A 13,675-nucleotide genomic window follows, 5' to 3' on the forward strand; every position below is an offset into this window, starting at 1 on the left:
CCTCGTATTTTATCTGCTACTTAAACACGAGGATCCTTCAAGAAAACCATGACTAGGTTGAAGACCCCAGACGTAATGAATAGATATTTTGCAATATTTTTTCTCTTTGAAAATTACATCCAAGAATTTCTTTAAATTTAATAATATACTAACTGTATATTATTTATAGTTCTGTAACTTTAGTCGAACAACTTTTCTAACTTTATACTTTGAATCTCGTTCCTTCAAAGTTAGAAAATCGATTGGAAATTTCTGTAGTAAATGAAGGTTAAACTGGATATAAATTTAGCCAAAAAAAACAAAACAAAAATGAAATTAAAGTCCTGCGGATTCTTCTGGAACAGCTGCAAACCGTCCTTGCAACACTTCACACGATTTCGTTTTTGGTGAAGCGTGAGCAATCGCGGCACCCATCTTGCGGATAGCTTTGTCATGTTCAAATGTTGATGCAAAATATTATGTACCCGTTCATTCGAGATGCCCACAGCACTAGCAATCTCACGCATCTTCACTCTTCTGTCATCCATCACCATATCATGGATTTTATCAATGATTTCTGGAGTAGTAACCTCAACAGGGCGTCGAGAACATTCAGCGTCACTTGTGCCCATATGGCCAGTCCGAAAATTTTGAAACCACTTATAAACTGTTCTAATCGAAGGTGCAGAGTCACCATAATGTTTATCAAGCTTCTCTTTAGTCTCCTCAGGCGTTTTGCCTTTCATAAAGTAGTGTTTAATCAACACACGAAATTCTTTTTCGTCCATTTGTTGAAAATCACTCGACTTCCTCGATTCAAACGAATGCCAAACACAAAGAAATAGACCGATCTGGCTGAAACTTGGAGTGTGTTCTTCCAAGAGATGCTACTAACTAAACATAACCTCGATACGCGCCAGTAGTGCTATCTCTCTGACTTTGCACGGACTTTTCAAACGACCCTCGTAAATAGGAGAAATACGATTGTAAGAACCAAGTGAAGTTGGAACATAAAACAGAATAATGTAAATAACATTCTTAGAATACTTTGCAAGACATCGTGTAAGATAATCTTATTCTAATCACCCGCATAGTATTCTCTTCCTATATAATTTAAGGTTATCGACTATTTTTTTTTACTCTATTCTTATTTTATTTTTATTGTCTCAGGCCAAATAATAAATTTATATTATGTTCTTAAACTTTTATGAATAAAGAATTTTAGGATGCTTCGTTGTAAAGATTGACTGATATGTTTTAAGGGCAAGAGCATCGATAGGAAAAAAAAGATTTTAATTTTTATTTTACGACAAAACTAGTTTTATTCCCACAGATAAACACACCATAAATATTGAACTAAGAATAACCTAAGCTAGAACTGGTTTATCTTTCTATTCGTAGAAATTGTACGACTTATTACGTCAAATTTCCGAAATAGTGTACACAATACTCCGAAATATGTACGCTCTCGTATTGATGATGCCGGTGAACAATGTGTAACAGACTAATGATGCTTTAGAATCCTATACAAAATCAAAATTACCTGCAAAACGTTTCGAAACAAAGTGATAAAGTTTAGTACTGTCTAGAAACATAAAAAACATTGAATTCTTCCATGAGATGAACTGAATTTCTTTTAACTAGTAATTTTGGTTAGACATTTTAGTTTTATAGACTATAAATTGAAACTGCACTTCAAAGAGATCATACTTCTTCCTAACAACACTGCTAAAAGTAAAAATGCCAAGATTAAAGTTAAAAACTGAAAAATAATTTAAATAAAATGATATTTTCGAATGACTTTTTTATTTATTTATTTATTTTTTGTCCTAACGTGGCAACTAAATATGAAATTTCAATACGTTCAATAAAATCAGCTGTAATATATCTTAAACTTAATATTCGAATTTTATTCTACTGTCACTTTCAAATGCCAAGGTTTTAGTTGTTATCAAAAAACTATTGTATTATTAGAGCGATGGTATAAATAATTTGGTAAAAATCAATTTTATGTATCTCAAAATTTGTTATTTTAGGTGAAATCTCAAAATAATCTTTTTTAAATTTATTTTTTATAAATTTGCGACTGCAACGGTTGCTGCAACAAGCAAATGTGATGTAATATAGTGTCTTGAATGAAGATTGGAGAAGGCACCCAATGGCGTCACTCCATTAACGTGAACAGATCGCTATGCTGTCATGAGGAGAGTAGGTCGCGGGGCCATCTTCTCTTCAATCTCCTTGGAGGATAACCTGGTAACGTGGAAGAAGATAAGTGTTCAATTAAAGGATTAGGATGAGCTGCTGTAAAGGAATGAAATTTTAAGAAACGAGTTTTTGTAAGGTCGTTAATGAAAGGGATGTTGAGGTCATTATGAATGGTGAGGTTAGAAATATAGAATGGAGCGTTAAGTAGTTTTCGAAGTATTTTTGAGATGCGTAAAGAATTGGAACGTTTAGTCGATCCCCATACTTCAATGCCGTATGACCAAATAGGTCGCAGTAACAGAAGGTATAAGAGTCTTTTGTTTTGTAAGATGAGTTTAGATCGTTTGTCAAGTAGTCTGGCGAGAAGTTTTGTAGCACTGGGTTAGTTTCTTGCCTTTTCAGTCTAGTTTGGGGATTCCACGTCATCCGTTTGTCTAGGTGCAGTCCGAGTTAGCGTACTTTGTCCACAGTTGGTACAAGAGTTTGGTTCAAGATGATGGGAGGTAGGATTTTTCGTCTTAGAGTAAATACTATATATTTTGATTTCATAACGTTACTTTTGATTCGCCATTTGATAAGCCAGTCCTGTAATAGGTTGATGTGCGTTTGAAGAGTTCGTGAAGAGCACGAAATAAAATTTTTAAAATGAATCTACACGATTGCATTCCACTTACGAGAAGTGAGAGAAAGTAATTTGGTTTTTAATGGATTTTATTACCTGTTGCTATTAAAACGGAAATGTAGCTTTCATTTATTACAGGCAGATTCATTAAACGTTGATGGACTCAGTTAGGACTCAGTAATTAAGGCTAGCGCTGTTGTTGCTTTCTGTTGTTCAGTAATATACGCTTTCCTTGTTTATTATTTTTTTTTTTTATTGTGTTTATTTGTCTGTGCAGGGGTTAAGTGCAGCTAATTAGTGTGCATTTAAAAGGCCATATAGTGGCCAGTATGTCAGGCCTGCCAGAATAGGGCGTGGGAGCGGAAGTCACTTTTACAGTGTACACTAACACATAGTCCAGTATTTAATATTACTAATATAAAGGGGAGTGCTGAGGAGCGAGGGGGGGGCTATAGATGCCGCCACTGCCACTGAGATAGCTGCTGATGTCTGTGTGTATGTGTGTGAGTAGACGCGAGCGGTTGTCAGATAGCACATAACAGTTGGCAGGCGTGCCACATTCCACGGGCCGCTATCTTCCCACGGTATACTACCTCGCGCGCGCGCGCAATAAGTGAGCGCGGGCCCGCGCCGCCGTTTGACGTCATACTAGCTCGTGCTCTAAGCCAAACACTCGGGCACGAAGTAACTACTCCCCTACTATTTTGCTCACTGCTATTTCTCCTTTAGTAGCTACTTATGCTGCTGGGCTCCACTATAAACAAAAATTATATATCAGCGTCTTTCCTTACTCGCTAGACCTCCTCTCCAGTCAGAGCTATCTTTCATGTTTTCACACTCTGCTGAGAGCTCTAGCTACTCCAGCCAGCATCCCGCAGCAACTAGTCTTCTTAATCTTGATCTGTTCCTTTTCATCCTACCCAACCTAACCGTCCTCACAAATCCACTTTCAAATTAAAGGAAATAAATCTTTTATTTTTTTTTTTTAAATTCATTTTTATTTTTCACTTTCTCTTGCCTTTTTGAAGAGTAATTCCAATTTCAGGATATGTACCGCCGAAGCGAGTACCACTTTGAAGAGACGGAGCTGCTGACCTCTTAGATTATCTCTTCCTCTTAGTTACCTGTATGGAAGAGAACACTTCAAGAGGCAGTGCACTAATTTAAAAAAATAATAAATAATTACGTTAATCAAACCTTACAGTGTGGAATTCTATGAAAATAGTTCAACACTCCCTTCTACGTCTCCAATCATACTATACACTCTGATCTCAATATTCCTCTCGTTACTGAAATAGCACAATCTCGATACACAAAACTCCACACAAATCTATAGTCATTACAATTGTCTGATCCACAACATGTCTACTACAACACTTCCTTCAAATCCACTTCGCAGACTGAGACCAATAGTCAACGCTCCCTTCTACGTCACCAATCACACAATACATTCTGATCTAAATATTCCTCTCGCTTCTGAAATAGCCCAATCTTCCTACACAAAACTCCACTCAAATCTACACAATCATTACAACCCTCTGATCCACAACATGTCTACTACAACACTTCCTTCAAATCCACATCGCAGACTGAGAACAATAGTTAACGCTCCCTTCTACGTCATCAATCTCACAATACACTCTGATCCAAATATTCCTCTCGTCTCTGAAATAGCCCAATCTCGGTACACAAAACTCCACACAAATCTAGACAGTCATTACAACTCTCTGATCCACAACATGTCTACTTCAAGCACTTCCTTCAAATCCACAGCGCAGACTGAGAACAATAGTTAACGCTCCCTTCTACGTCTCCAATCATACTATACATTCTGATCTAAATATTCCTCTCATTTCTGGAAATAGCCCAATCTCGCTACACAAAACTCCACTCAAATCTACCCAGTCATTACAACCCTCTGATCCACAATATGTCTACAACAACACTTCCTTCAAATCCATACCGCAGACTGAGAACAATAGTTAACGCTCTTTTCTACGTCTCTAATCACACAATACATTCTGATCTAAATATTCCTCTCGCTTCTGAAATAGCCCAATCTTGCTACACAAAACTCCACACAAATCTACACAATCATTACAACCCTCTGATCCACAACATGTCTACTACAACACTTCCTTCAAATCCACGGCTCAGAGTAAAGCAGCGGTGGCCACGCGACCATCTCAACACATAAAGCCGACCACCTAGGATGGTTGCTGCGTAAGCTTGCCAACGTGGCGAACTATTGGATAGTCATCGTTCACTCCACTCTGGGTGTACATGCATGTGCGCATGTATGTATTATGTAAATGCATATATTTGGTTGAGTATGAATAAAAAAATAAAGATTAATTAACTATGTGCAATGAACCTTCAAAGATAAATTGCAGTTTACATGCCCTTAGATCCATTCATTTGAATTTTGGGCTTAACAAAAAAACAGGAACTACTTGCCACTCTGGCCGTGACATTTCAAAATAGGAAACATGCACGAAATGTTACGAAACAGCGTGCCTAGCGGTCTTGCTTAAAGCGCCTCCCGATTTCCTTCGATTATACGATTATCATTTAATTCTAATTGTAAAATTTTTGGAATTCAGAACCACTTGAAACATAAAAATCGAATTAACAAGTAAATTTACCCGCTTCTTTTCTTCAGCTCACCATTCGTTGAAAATGAAATAAATAACTAAATAACAAACAAGTCTGAACGAACAAATCCTTGCATGGTCATTTTTCGACGCTTTTTCTCTTTCTGTCACACGAGTACTGTCAAATTGCAAAATTTAAGCCGAACCCCGCACATTCTCCTTTCCCTTAAAATGACGAGTAATAACATTGATTTTTGCAGAATATAAAAAATTAATAGAAAAATGATTTAAAAATAAGAAGTAATAGTAACAGGAGCTAAGATTGTAAGGTCTGAACAAGAACTGAACAAGAATCTGAGTGGACTTCCTTGACTGAACCCACAGTGAGGACACGAAACTAATCCTTTAACTCCCAAGTACTCAGACTTCTACTTCTACGTAACCAATGTTAATACCCTCCAAATAGACATCAACATACTTTTGTTTCCAAATTAATCCTATCCCACTTTTTTACCTCCTACACTTATCTATCAAGACATCCTAATCCTGTAGATTCTACTTTCCTGTTTGACAACCCACCACGCTATTTGATTCTGTGATAACTCCTGATATTATCCAAAGTCCATCTATTGGCATGTTCCAACAATTAATTACTGGGCTTCTTATCCAAATGTGAACCAGTAGGACCATTTCTATGTATAACTAATATAATTTTTGCAAGAGGTTGTTATTGGTTGCAAATTTACTATTCATGGTATACCCTTCGAAAGGTGTTTGTATGTAGATGTTTTTCATGAGTAGTGCACGTTTTAACCTTATATAATATTTTTGAGAAAAATGAAGTCGAAGTTTTTGGAAAAAATTAGAAACTTGCTATTTCTTATGTTTGGGCCACAAAGTGAAATACTTGATATTATTATTTTGAAAATTAGCTTATTTAAAAGGAAATTTAACCTTCTTTCTAATAATGAGCTTATTGAAATTGCTTTAGCTATAATAGTTTGAGAAATATATACAACTGTTTGCTAAAAAGTAGTAGTACCTTGAAAAAAAACATAAAATTAAAAATATCAATAAAACAGAGCAGAATGGAGCCATAGTTTATATAGATTTTTTTTGTTGCAAATGATGCCCAGAATTGCCTCCCGAAGTATTATGTTAAACATCCTCTATACATTTTACACGGAAAACGCACTGGATTATTACTTATGACTAAAAATTTGTATATTTACCAAAATAAATGAAGATCTTTATTTATTGCAATTTGTTCTTCGTTTTCACAGGCGTCTGGTTTAAAACTTAAAATCCAGATGGTTAAAAGTTCTGCTGGTTATATATTGGAGCTTCTAGCCACGAAGCGCTTCCATCATTCAGATTTATAAATATGTACATATGGAGCCAGCTAATCACTTAATCGTGACTGGACCACTGCTGGAGCAACAAGCCACGCTGGATAGAACACAACCTCCAGTTAAGCAGCCCGTATAACAACTGCTACTACACTGTAAAAAAAAAGAAGAAATAAAAATAGATAACAAGGTTTTGAAGAAGAAGAAGTTAAAGAGTGGTTTCTTCTATTTTAAAAGTTCAACTTGGAAGAACAAAGAGCATCTTAAGTTAGTACATAACATCTAATCTAGGAGATATTGAACAAGATGTTCCACAACTAGTAAACAAGTTATGGATCAGGTAGGCATTGTTCACTCTGTTTATTTTTTGGGTGGTCTTGGCATAAGATTTAGAAAGGTAAATAGTAAATATTATCTATTTCAGTCTTCATTTTCCACTTTCTCCTAATTATTGAGTTTACAAGAATGTTCCCTCTAAATCAGCAGCAAAAATCATCCATATTGATTATTCCATTGCGGATCAAAACTTATTTTAAGAAGATAAAAACAAGATCCCCGCTATAATTATGAAAAATTATTATAATTTTTAAAATTTATTAGTTAAGTTACACCAGCGCTAGATACGCTATAAGTAACAATGACAATAACTGACACCACTAAAAACTCCACTAATTGAGGGGAGAAGTTACCCAGTGATAACGCTCCCTAAGTCGTCTCCCAGGATTAGCTACTCTCTTCAGAAGAGAGAAAATCGCGAGGACACAGGCTGATTTTAATCGTCTGGGAGGGATGATCTGGATGGTGATGGAGATGATAAATGGCGGACAAGAGGATTGAAAATGAGAGAGCAAGTTCTGATGAAAACTTCTATAGAGAGTAAAACCTGGACCTACAAACGGAATTTCCAAGTCTGTGTGGATAGTTAGATTTAAAAGGTAAAATAAAACGTTAACGATTCAGGGGAGAATGTTAGACTGAAGCGATTGAATTCGTCGGAGATTAGAACGTTTCGTTGAACCGCACAGTCCAATATCGTACTTCCAGGTGGGTTTTAGTATGGAATTGTAAATAGATTAAACTAGGGCGGCCTCAAGGCCTACGCCACTGCGACCCCTTTGGATCTATTGTGGCTCCCCTCACTCTAAAACTCACCCTCCAGACCTTTTAATCAGACTCCTAATGCTGGAGAGCGACTCTTGGGTAAAGCTCCTCAGGCCTTGGTTTTTCCTCCTCGAGAAGTAACATCCTTAGCCATACGAGCCCCTCACACTGACACAATACGTGCAGTGCTGTTTCCTCCTCTTCCTGACAGAACCTGCAAAAGCTACCATCTGCCAGGTCCATGCGATGCATGTGCTTCCTGAGCCTGCAGAGTGGCCAGTTAATAGGCCTAAAATCATCCTTATAGCCCCACGCGGCCTTGACGGATTAATTCTGCATTCAGCCTCGGCGAATAGTCTTTTATGAACTCCTTCGTCTATCTCTACCCAATCTTGAGACCTACTCTGCACCCATAAGTTAATGGCCGCGGACTTCACACACTTCGGAACCCCAAAACAGGGTTCCGGGCCAACGAAGTGTCCCGCAGAGTCTTCCCTGGCCAGTAAATCTGCCGCTTCGTTTCCCTTATGTCCTGAATGACCAGGTTCCTAAACAAGAAAGACCTTATTTTGGTCACTAATTTCCTTCAGGGCACCTAGACAGTCCCAAACCAGCCTTGAGTTGACCTGGTAGGGTACTAATAGCTCGTAGAGTAGCCTGACTGTCCGAGAAGATTACGACCTTAGAATCAATAATTCCTCGCACGTTAATCTCGGTAACGCAGAACCTAATTGCAGCTAGCCCAGCCTGAAAAACTGTAGCTAGTTTCCGAATAGCTACATTTCGGCTTCACCCCGTGCACTCCCGCTCTCACACCTTCCTCCATCTTGGAGCCATTTGTTACTGGAAGTGTAAATCAGTCGTTTATTATTAAATGAACCGAACCGGCCGCATCTATATTTGCTTGTGTTTGTTTTTGATGTACTAAAAAGCGGAAAGAGGTCAGTGAAACTCCACAAAGCGAAAAGTCAACGGAAGTTTAACATTTCATCTTTCTTTTAGATATCTTCCAAAGAATTCAATTTCCGTTTTTATCAGAGAGAGCCACCAGTTTTGCTTTCCAAGAAAGTAATTATTCTGTACAAATAACTAATTATAACAACAGAGGAGAAAGATAGATTACAATAATTACATTTACAATTGTACAGTGTGATTGCAATAGTATTTTGAAACGATAATACAAATGATGAAAGATTACAGACTAATCATTTTTGTTCTGCTGCTGAAGAGAATTGATGGGAACCAGACGAGGAGGAGGTTATCGTAAATTTGTAACAGTATATTATTATAAACTCCAGATTTGTCGGCAGGTTAGTTATATAAATAGAAAAAGAAAAAGGTTTGCTCTTTAAAAGCAACTAACTTCGACATTGTTATTGTCCTGTAAAGATAATTCCTCCAGTTACACCCTTTCTTTACCTTAATTGCAAAGTCCTAATAAAGGATATCCGTTTCAAATCTTAGCAAGAGGATGTTGATAGTTTTTATGTTACAAAAAAGTTATTGAAAGTGAAAACAAACAGAAAACTTATGTCATTTAAAGAGGTACTAATGCAGGTTGTTGATGGTTGAACCTAACTTGTGTGGTGACCATGTACGTACATGTGGGCGAAGAAGTTTTGCATCCAATGACTATGTAAAGATATTCATTTCTATTTATCTTTTTAAAAAAAGGACACAATAAAATATGTGCGCTTAGATAACCTATGATTCTTTCATTTATTTTATTTTATATGACCTATTGACCTTGTCCTTACAATAATTAATTTGCATGTTCTTACCTGTAAGTGGACATTGTTATAAAATATTCTTTTTCTCTTTTTTGTAATGGGCTAGTTGTTTATTTTTCTGTATGCTTATTTTTTAACTTGATCTGACAATTAATGGTTATATGAGCCGTTGATTTTGAAAGTGAGACAACTCCATTTTGTAAAAACATTAATTAAAGTTGAATCTTATTACAAATTAACATAATTTTCTATTTTTAATCAATTAACAATCAATATTATTTAAATATCAGCATAAATTTATTATTAGAAATTTATTTGGTCAACAATATTTCAATTGTGTTGATTTTGAAAGTGGGGTAAGTCCATTTTGAATAGCACTATTTATTTTATTGCAAATTATTAAGAAGCGCTATCAGAATTTAGGGAATTATACCGCAACTATGGTAAGTTGGCAACATTGGTGGACGATTTTTTCAGCATAATTTGGGTATTCACCATTTGATGCACAGTAACTGTTTTTGTTAACATAAAATAAATATACAGTGACTCCCATTAATATTGGGACACCTATTACAAAATGATTTAAAAGGAAAATGAAAACAACAGACAAAAGTTTGGATTTTTTTTTTTTTTAAATTACATTAGCAACATCTGTGGAAATTATATATAAGTATAAATCGATGAAATTCCAAACTGTTAGGTAACACTTTTTGAAAAAGTGTGAAATAAGGCTCTCAAAAATATTGGGACACCAGAAGTGCTAGAGTTTAAATGTTCAATATTTAAAATCTCCTACTATTTAATAATTGGTTGGTAATAATTTAATAATTGCTTTTTGACTTAAAACAGCCCTCAAACGATCAGGCATAGGTGAAACAAGTTTTTGGTTAATTCAGGTGGTGTTTTTTTCCCATTCTTCCAGGAAACATCGTTTTAATTCATTTTTGTTAGATATTACTCGTTTACTTAAAGCTCTGGCTAAATATTGCCATAAATGTTCAATGGGATTAAGATCCGGTGACTGCGGAGAGGTTTGGAAAACTTTGGGCAATTATATAACAGTCACTGACGTATCACCCAAGCCGTAGGTTTGGGGTCGTTGTCTTGGTAGAATTTAGAAGACCCTAAAATACCAAATGTTTGGGCACTTTTTTCAAATTATATTTTAGTATATTACTATAAACCATTTTGTGCATCATTCCATCAATAAACACTAATTCTCCAAATCCTGATGCACATTCAGCTCCAAACCAGAACTGACCCACCACCACCCGGAGGTGCAGCTTTAAAACCCTTTAAAGTTGGCTGTAAATTCTTCTTTTCGAGTTCAGCATTCGCTTTCCCCCAGCCCATAAACCTTCCATCTGACTGAAAAACATTAAATTTTGATTCATCGCTAGAGTATATCATTCCAAAAGTCACTATTTACATTGAAATATTTTTCGGCAAATTTCACTGTCTTAACACGATTTATCTTACTGACAAAAGGATTCTTCCAGGCTACTCTACCATGATAGTCGAGTTTTCTTAGCACTCTCCGAACAGTTTCTGCCCCTTTTTTGCTCTCTGAACATGTCAAAAATTTCACATTGAAGTTTTGGAGCACTAAGTCGGTGATCTTTTTTAATTCTTTTAATATATAACGCTGCTCTCTCTCAGAGAGCAGTCGAGGACGGCCTTTTTGTGGGGTTGAAACAATTCTTTTTTCTTTTTGGTAACGCTGAATGATGTTCCACGCAGTAGATGTTTTAGGGCCGATCAGTTTTTCTGTCTCTCTAACACTTTTTATTGTCTTTGTGCAAAGAAATTACAATTTTTCTTTGTTCAATCGTTGTATTTGTATTTTTGCGCGACATGTTATACGTGGCTTGATTTATATAAACTAATATAATTATTAATTTCATATTGAATATATGCTTAAGGTATATATTTACAAATTGTATAGATATTCGGGCAAAACCTTGGACAAACTATAAATTATAATAGTGTCCCAATATTTATGAGAGGTAGAATTTGCACTTATTATTATATATATTTTTTTTAATCTACCAAAAATTTTTATGTACTTATTTAAATAGTTTTTATTTAATTAATAGTAATTATAAAATGAAATGAATTTATAAAAATTTGAATAAATGGGTGCCACTTTTAATTTTCGTCAATTTTGAACTTCTGTATGTACTGTCCCAATATTAATGGGAGTCACTGTAAATAAGATAAATCTGACAGTGAAACTGGTAAGTAACAATCAATAATTATAACTTCAACAATTATCAATAATTGTAACTACTAATTACACTTTTATTTTTACTTTTTTATTTGTATTTTTGTTTTACTTGGACTAAAGAAGAATGAAATTGTATTGAAATTAAATATTTAAGTAAATAAACTATTGAATTCTGTATTATAACTACATTCAAGTACAAGAAAATCAACGATTTCATCAAATCATTGCTTTTGAAAATGAAACAACTCCATTGGCGCACACCAAAACCTTGATTTTATACAGCTAAAATGGATAACCATTATTGCATATTGAATTTACATATAATAAGATCACAAAAGAGGGAAGGGATTAGCTATGAGGTTAGCATACTGGACTCCCACGCGGAGGTCCCGGGTTCGAATCCAGCTGCTGACCCTTAGATTTTTTCTTCCTAGGAGCTTCTTACAGCTCACTGTCCGGTGATGGAAAGTGTTGTTTGTAACGAGAGAACACTGTCCGGAGGCCGGCAGTGCACTGAAAAAAGCTCCGGGCGCCAATAACCTTAGATGTTGACGCGCCTTAAATCACAAAAACAAAAAAAAATAAGATCACAAAAAAATATAAAACAAGTCTATTACTGCTTGTGAATATTTTTTCAACGCCCTTCAAATGCAAATCATTAAATATCTAGCAATAACATAAAATGGAGTTGTCACACTTTCAAAATCAACGGCTCACATAGAAGTAATGGAATTTTCTACTTCGACTTTACGCCAAAAATATCTTTTACGAGGATCTATAAATTACAAAAAAATATATTGAAAAAAATTGTCTGCATATGCGCTATTCCACTTAAACCTTATCGTTCCTTGTTTATTTTATAGCCTGAATGAAACCTCTCTGTTATATTTATAATCTTTTTGAGTTGTTTGTGTTTAGAAAAAGATATTTCTGATAAAAAAAAAATTTGTCGCACCTTTCTCTGGTACCAATTGTTTTGCAACCATCTTAAGAAAAATTAAATGCGCGCCCCTTAGTTTGAAAACGATTGTACTAACGATAAACGGACACCTACAATTCATGCAAATCTCATTCTATCAAGGCACACTTTTATACCTAACACAATAAATTACAGGAAAAAAAAAAAAATTGAAGCATAAACAGGGGTCTTAACACCTCTGTAAAAAAACCTTTGATATTAAAGACAATGAAATCAATAAGCTTTGCCTTATCATTGGATTACCGTTGTTTAGGAAAAGATCACGTCTTCTTGTTAGGTGAAGCTTGTCAAATCATGTGAAAATGACGGAGTCATGCTCTAAGAATGTACGCCTCGGTGATATTATCGCATCTATAAATACATAGACAATACATTTATTAGAAAAAAAAATGTAATAACTTTAAGAATGGTGCAAAAAAAGAAAATATATATATATAAAAATAGGAAACTTTGTAGGAACAAGTGTATGAAACCGGAAAGCAGTGACATTGCATTATATTCGTGGGAATTTAGCTTCCGTTTTCTAAAGTTAACTTTTATTTCTTTTAAAAAACTTGTTTATTTATTCTGCACCAGAAATAAAAAAAAAAAATGGACAGAGTTATATGTATCCCACAAAAATAAATGATAATAAAATATTCTTTTTCGTTCTTAATAAGTTGTAGATCAAGATGAGAAAAATAAGTGCACAAAGTTAAAAAACAAATCTTAGGAGACTTTTTTGAGGGGGGGGGAACGAAAAACCCAATCAATAAAGGAGTACATACACTTCAAAATATGTACATTAATCAAAAAATTGAAGTCCTGCAAATCAACTAAATATATAGTCCGAAACGATGACATAAAGTTTTTTTATTTATTTATAAATTGCTGTTCATTATTTTTG

General features: G+C 35.0%; 1 long non-coding RNA gene across 2 annotated transcripts; it reads left to right on the plus strand.

Moving 5' to 3' along the window:
* The first annotated feature begins 1,867 nt into the window (after positions 1 to 1,867).
* Positions 1,868 to 10,131, plus strand: LOC141458302 (uncharacterized). Of its 2 annotated transcripts, XR_012460880.1 has the most exons (4): positions 1,886 to 1,974; positions 2,088 to 2,235; positions 6,687 to 7,092; positions 8,856 to 10,131. It is a non-coding gene; the product is annotated as an uncharacterized lncRNA (long non-coding RNA). The 2 variants fall into 2 exon arrangements; XR_012460879.1 differs by lacking the exon at positions 2,088 to 2,235 and having other exon boundaries at positions 1,868 to 1,974.
* The last annotated feature ends 3,544 nt before the right edge of the window (positions 10,132 to 13,675 follow it).

The sequence above is a fragment of the Rhodnius prolixus genome, unplaced genomic scaffold (assembly GCF_049639745.1).
Source record: "Rhodnius prolixus isolate KJV_2025 unplaced genomic scaffold, Rpr scaffold_5, whole genome shotgun sequence".
Classification (NCBI taxonomy): Eukaryota; Metazoa; Arthropoda; class Insecta; order Hemiptera; family Reduviidae; genus Rhodnius; species Rhodnius prolixus.